This window comes from Gavialis gangeticus, unplaced genomic scaffold (assembly GCF_001723915.1).
Source record: "Gavialis gangeticus isolate Ggan-Ray unplaced genomic scaffold, GavGan_comp1, whole genome shotgun sequence".
Taxonomy (NCBI): Eukaryota; Metazoa; Chordata; order Crocodylia; family Gavialidae; genus Gavialis; species Gavialis gangeticus.
This window is the reverse complement of record NW_017729029.1, coordinates 1066394-1072546: the sequence shown is the minus strand read 5'-3', so window position 1 is coordinate 1072546 and position 6153 is coordinate 1066394.

Genomic DNA, 6153 nt, shown 5'->3' with positions numbered 1-6153 from the left:
CTGTCTAGGTCCCTTCCCACTCATTGATTCTATGATTCTTTGATTCTATGATTCTATGATTGCAGGATGTGTGCTTCCACTTAGATCATCAGACATGATGGTAAGATCTGGGTTATAGTTATGTTGCCAGCAAGCTAAGTGGAGAGTTGCTCACTGTTTGGGATAGAAGACCAGTTGCAGATCTTCTGTGCAGTACGGAATTATGACATGCTGAGGCCCTAAACTATGTCCAGTTTAAGAGGCCCCATACGATAAAAATAATCTGCAAAATCCATGAAAATGGATTGTCATGAAATTTTAAGATTAATTATTGTTATTTCTGCACAGATTTATTAACTTAATATGAATAATAACTGTGGAGCCATATATATGTATATTTTTGTAATATTAGAATGAAAATGTCCAGGGTTTTTTTCTTATTTAGAGGCCTCTCGTATTGTGAGGCCCTAAACTGTAGCTTAAGTAGCTTAAGCCTAAAGCTGGCACTTCTTCTGTGGACACCCAGTCCATAAGGTCTTCACCATTGACTTCCTTTGCTTCATAACCCCACATAGTGTCATGTCACCGGCAGTCCATTCCTAAAGTCACCAACATACAGGACTGGGATTAATGCACTTATGAGTGCTGGCTTTGGCCATTCTGAATTAGGGGCTTTGTATACATTGGTAATGTGCAACTCCCTTATTCTAATGGCAGTGGTGTAAGTGGCTTTTTCTTCAGTTGGGGTAAGAGATCAAAATCCATGATGGTATTCTTCGCATATATGGCTAAGCCATATTTTGGATGGTGATGGGTAGTCATAATGTTGTATCCATGTATACAGTAGCGGCCTGCCTGTTGGTCATTATCTTGATGCACAAAAGATGTTTCTTGAAGCGCAAAAAATGTTGATGTTATGCGTCTTCAGCATATTCACAAGATACTCACACTTTGCCCAGGAAATTTCTCAATTTTGAGTTGGAGGACCCTTGTTTCAGGACCTATCTGGAGTGTTACTAGGCCCCCAGAACAGCCATTGAGCTGCAAGACCAGGGAATGGTTGATCAGTGTTCAGTCACTGAGCTGATGGCATTAGTCATGATTTCTTACTTAATGGAGTGAGCTGCATGAAGGCTGCCATCTTCCACCGAGGCCCTGTTCTGAGTAAGGCTGACTGACAGGTGAGAAGGTTCCACTGATTTGGGGAAAGGGCAAAGCTAGGGGATTTAAGAACACTTCCTAGGGAAATTAGGAGGCAGAAAGGGCTGTGGAGGAAGAGTCCTTTGATGGTAGATGACTTAAGGGAATGGTAGGGTAGGGTAGGGTGCCATGCCAGCTCTGTCTTCAGGGATTAGAAGGGCAAAGGGATTGATTTGGGTTTTTTGATTAGACTGTGGTTTGTTCATGTTTGAGAACAAACCTGACTAATACAACCTGAAAGTTTAGCAAAACATGCCTGATTCATTGCCCAGACAGGTGAATCAAAGAGTCATACTCGGGGATAAATAGTAGTTACTTTTATCAAGTTTGGGTAACACACTGACTGCTTGTGGGTGCCATTACTGCAACATAGCTCAGTCTCCTAAGCCTTATCCTCACCTGCCTGGTTCTGGATCTCTCTAGATGAAGTTTAGGCAGACATATCAGTAGCTGTGAGAAGAAAATGGGTTTCCTAAGTCTTAGATATAGAGGTTAAATAATAGAGCATGAAAGCCTCCTGTTCTTTCGCTCCTATTTGCAAGCCTGAGTCTGAACGTTCTTGGCACTTCTAGCATGGCTATTCAGGTGTATTTACAATTATTTGTAGACATTAGATGAGCACAAATATTATTGTGTATGCAGGTTGCCTACAGTAGTGTTTAAGCAGATTACATATACATTATACTAAGTTGTGCAGAAATAGAGAATTAGATTCTAAAATTGCATGAGTTGCATATTTCCTGTGCCTTCCAAAGAACTTAACAGTAATAATGAGGCATGATACATTAAGAGTTTGCAATCATTTTGAGAAAATGAAACTTGCCTTGTGCTGATAGTTGAGTTGTACGGTTGTCAAGGAAAGCTTAATAAGTACATTTTGAGGCAGTAATTCAGTTTATCATTTGTAAGACATCAGCCACTGTTCTGGTGGGCTGAAGGGGCAGCACCACAGGTCTCTTCCTTCTTCCCCCCTCCTTTTCTTTTTTCAAGAGTATTCAGCATAGGGGAAAGATACCATGTGGATTGCCCTGAAGGCAGATGTCCTGTCTCTTGTCAACGAAACAGGTCAAGTACCAATGGAAGCTTCTCACAAACCTATAGTTTACCCTACCCTGGAGAACATATCTTAAGGGACAGAAGAATTAAGCGCACACTACCATGGATTCAGTGCTTCCATTAGATTGCAACAGGCATTCCCAAGGTAGCTTTAATTGCACTTCTTGATTGCCCTACTCTGACAGTTATTATATGAACTGAACTCCTATAAAGCCTCTGTTATGGGAACTGGCTTGCTCAGAAATCTGGGAGTAGGAAAGGGAACTGTGTTGCCTAAAGGCCACTGCTAATTCAGACTTCCATTGGGAAGAGAGAGAAAGCTTCTGACCTTAATATTCAACAATCCGTAGAGTTGTTAAGAATAGTTCTAACTAAGTAATGGTGTCATTGAAAAGAAAATACAGCTTTCCTGTCCTCCACAGGTAGCAGTTGAGTTAAAGGAGCAGCAGAGAGGCTGCCAAAATTACAGTCTTAGATTGCATTGTGGTAACTTGTGCTTGTGTTCAGCTTAATTAAAAATGTTAATTTACTAGTTGGCAGGAAAAACAATGACCAGCAGCTGAGAAAGGCAGTGAATGTCAATGGGCCCACAAAGCCTCTGGCATTCCAGCTAGCTCAGTGCCGATCTAAAGAGGCCTGACATTTGAAAGGTTTAATCAACAAAAAATGGTGCAACAAAGAGGTCAGTATACAGCACTGCATGGCTGTAGGCATATGTGGTTCAGATGGAGCAGATATTAATGTTGAGAGTGACAACTACCTGCTAGTGCAACTGGGGATTTTGTATGGGACACAGAGTCTTCTGAGCATCAACATCAGTTTAAATGTACGTTCTTTGTAGGCAATGACTGAAAGTTGTTGGCACATGACAGGTATTTATGGGATCTCAGATTGTGTCTCGGGAGATACAAGCATCCAATCACAAAATCAGCCTCAAAGTAAAACTGATAAGCCTTCTAGTTGGGAAGCTCAATGGATGGGACAAAGCTGAAGGGACCATGGAGACTGAACTATCCTCTCACCCATCATAAGGGAATTATATGAACAGATACACCCAGGCCAGATCTCTGCTGTGACTCAGTAAAGACTTCAAGCTCACATGGTTGTAGTTCAGTGTTGGTTTTTGCAAGGGGGTGGGCTGTTAAAATATTTATTTTCTTACGGGGACTCAGAAATATTAATTACAAATCTATTTCAACTGCAGTTATTTATTTAAAAAAATTCATATTCTAAAAGAAGCAATGCATGATATGTTTTATTGTGAACAACATCGCTGCCTGTTGCTTTGGAAATCAGCTGATGAGTCAGTGGACTGTTATAACCACTGACATTGTTAAATTCAGAAATGCTCTGAGGGGAGAGAGGAACTGAAGGCATGGCCACTACACACTTACCAGGCCATGAAGCAGCGGTCTCAAGCACACCATACCGCTCCATGCATGCTACCTGCTAAACTGGAAGCAGAATAGCCATATTCATGTGGTGTTTCAGGGACAGTAGTTAGCACTGACTTTCAGACTGATTAGCCTGTCTGCATATAGCTATGCTATTCCTGGTTTTACAGGAATTGTGTGGGGAGCAGTGTGGCCTATCTGAGGGTACCACCACCTAACACAATAAGGTTGTGGTAATAGAGGTGCCTGTAAAATGAAAGATGCCTATTTGAGGAATAAATGATGGTGAGGAAAGATAGACCTTTTCAGGAAGCAAGCTGAAATTTTGGGGGTATGGTTCCCAAACCAGGGGTCATGATCCAAAGTGGATTGTAGTACTCACCAGTGGGGACATGAACCTTGGGGTAATCCATGGATGCTGGAAGAGTTGGGCTTACATCAGAAGTGGGGTTGTGAGTCCAGAAAGTTTGGTCTGGTTATCTACTACCTTGTGGAGTCATTGGCATCTGTGTAAAGGGTATGAATATCTGAATGCTGTGCTGGTTTTGTTCCTTTTCTCTGTACTGGAACACTGAACACCTTGTATCATTACTCTTACAGTAGCAGGGTTTTTTTATGCATCTTTCTTTGGCTATTGCATATCCTATAGGGAATCATAGGTCAACTGTTCTCTTGATGTCATCTGAGCAGAGAATTTGGCCTCAATACTAGCATCTAACTAGAAAGCAAAGAGACTTTGGGCCTGCTAATTAAAAAGCAGCTTTAACAGAAGACAGCCAGTTCCGGCACTTTCCTCGTCTTGAGCCCCATTGGTGCTCATTAGCCACCATTTCCAGGAATGATTTTCTGACTTGCCTTTGCCAGTTTTTCTATTGACTCCCTTGATATTTTCCTGTATTATTCTTATTGAAGGGGTCCCCACACTGTTGTCATACATCTTATCTTCATACATCGTCATCCATTAAAACGATGCACTCTAATCAAGGCTAAAACCGAACAGGAATAGTGGGTATATTACAAAAAGTTATATTAATACTTATATATAATTTATATTTAAATAGTTATATATTTAATAGCCCCACTTAATTCAGTATGGTACAGCCAGAAGGAACTAGTAAGTCAGCCTTCAGAAGAAAGCACCCCCTGCTCTCCAAGGATGAACCTAGATGTAATGCAGTAGATTGGCAGGAAAGGGTGAGGAATTCTTTCCTGAGCCCTAGAAATGATACATTTATGTATTGTTCTGATGAGAAGTCTACCTTTTTTCCCTCCAAAAGAACCATAAAAATTACCATGTACACAACATCAACCTATAATTGGTCCCCTTCAGTATAGACTTTCATTCTTTCAGTGGTTTTGTGCAAGGAATGAAAATCAAAAACATTTTTCAGTACAATTTTTACCTTATCATTTTTAGTGCATTTAACCCTTTGGGGTCTGCCCTTGATTATTTGCTTCTCCTGTGGGATTTTGTAAAAGCAGTAGCAATTCAAGGTCTTTAGCTGTAGCTATCAACTTATTCAGGGGAAAAAAAATCTGTTCTTCCTAAAGTTGAACATGAAAAAGTGGGGTCAATCTGTATACAGGGTCATATTATCATTGGAACTATATGGTATACCCAAAAGCATGACATATAATTTACCTTTAATGGGGTCTCAGGTTGTGGCAAGTCATAATATTGTCACAGTACTTTATTTCACGTGCCTGTTGCCATTTGGCAGTTACTTCCTCAGGTGAACTATATTCTGTGCCATGCAAAACTGCAGGAAGCAGAAATATAATAAACAACCCTTCTGTTATGTTATCTCGATAGCAAAGGATTTATTCCTATTCTACATTGACCTTTGTCTAGTTTTAGAAATACTAAGCACACAGGAGTACTGTATGGATCCCAAACTTATTCACTCTTAATTTCAGTGAGTTGCTTCCACTTCAATATCAGACCAGTACTGAACTAGGGAGACTATTGGTAACTTAAAGCCCAGAAGAGAAGGAATTTGTGAAGCTGAGGTAGTTCCTAAGTATCTGGTTGGTTATCAGCCTGGAATATTGCAGCTGTGTGCTAAAGATCAGCTCCAAGGTGAAAAAGATGGAGCTGGCATTTTCTATAAGAAACATTTACTGTTTATTTCTTCTAAAGTCTGCAATTAAAACCTGTATTATATGGATCCAGGCATATGGATCTTCATTCCTCACCACCACCGAATCTAATCCAACTTTGATTGAAATTATTATCTAATTCCCTCCCCACAGATGTTGGTTGAAGTCCTAAGTCTCATTCCTGCACCAGTGCTGTCAGCAAAGAAGCAGCCAGCCAAATACCAGGGAATTCATTTCGGAATGGAACCGAATGGAAAGTGACTTTGTTGTCACAAAAAAAAAAAAGAAAAAAGGCTGATGGTTTTGAAACAGGAAAAAATTCAAACTGCCAGAATGGGTCACTGAAAGCCCTGGATCCCTTTGTGGTTTGCCAGGTGTTCACACTGAAGTTAATAAGCTGTCACTTGCTTTTACTTATCTTCTT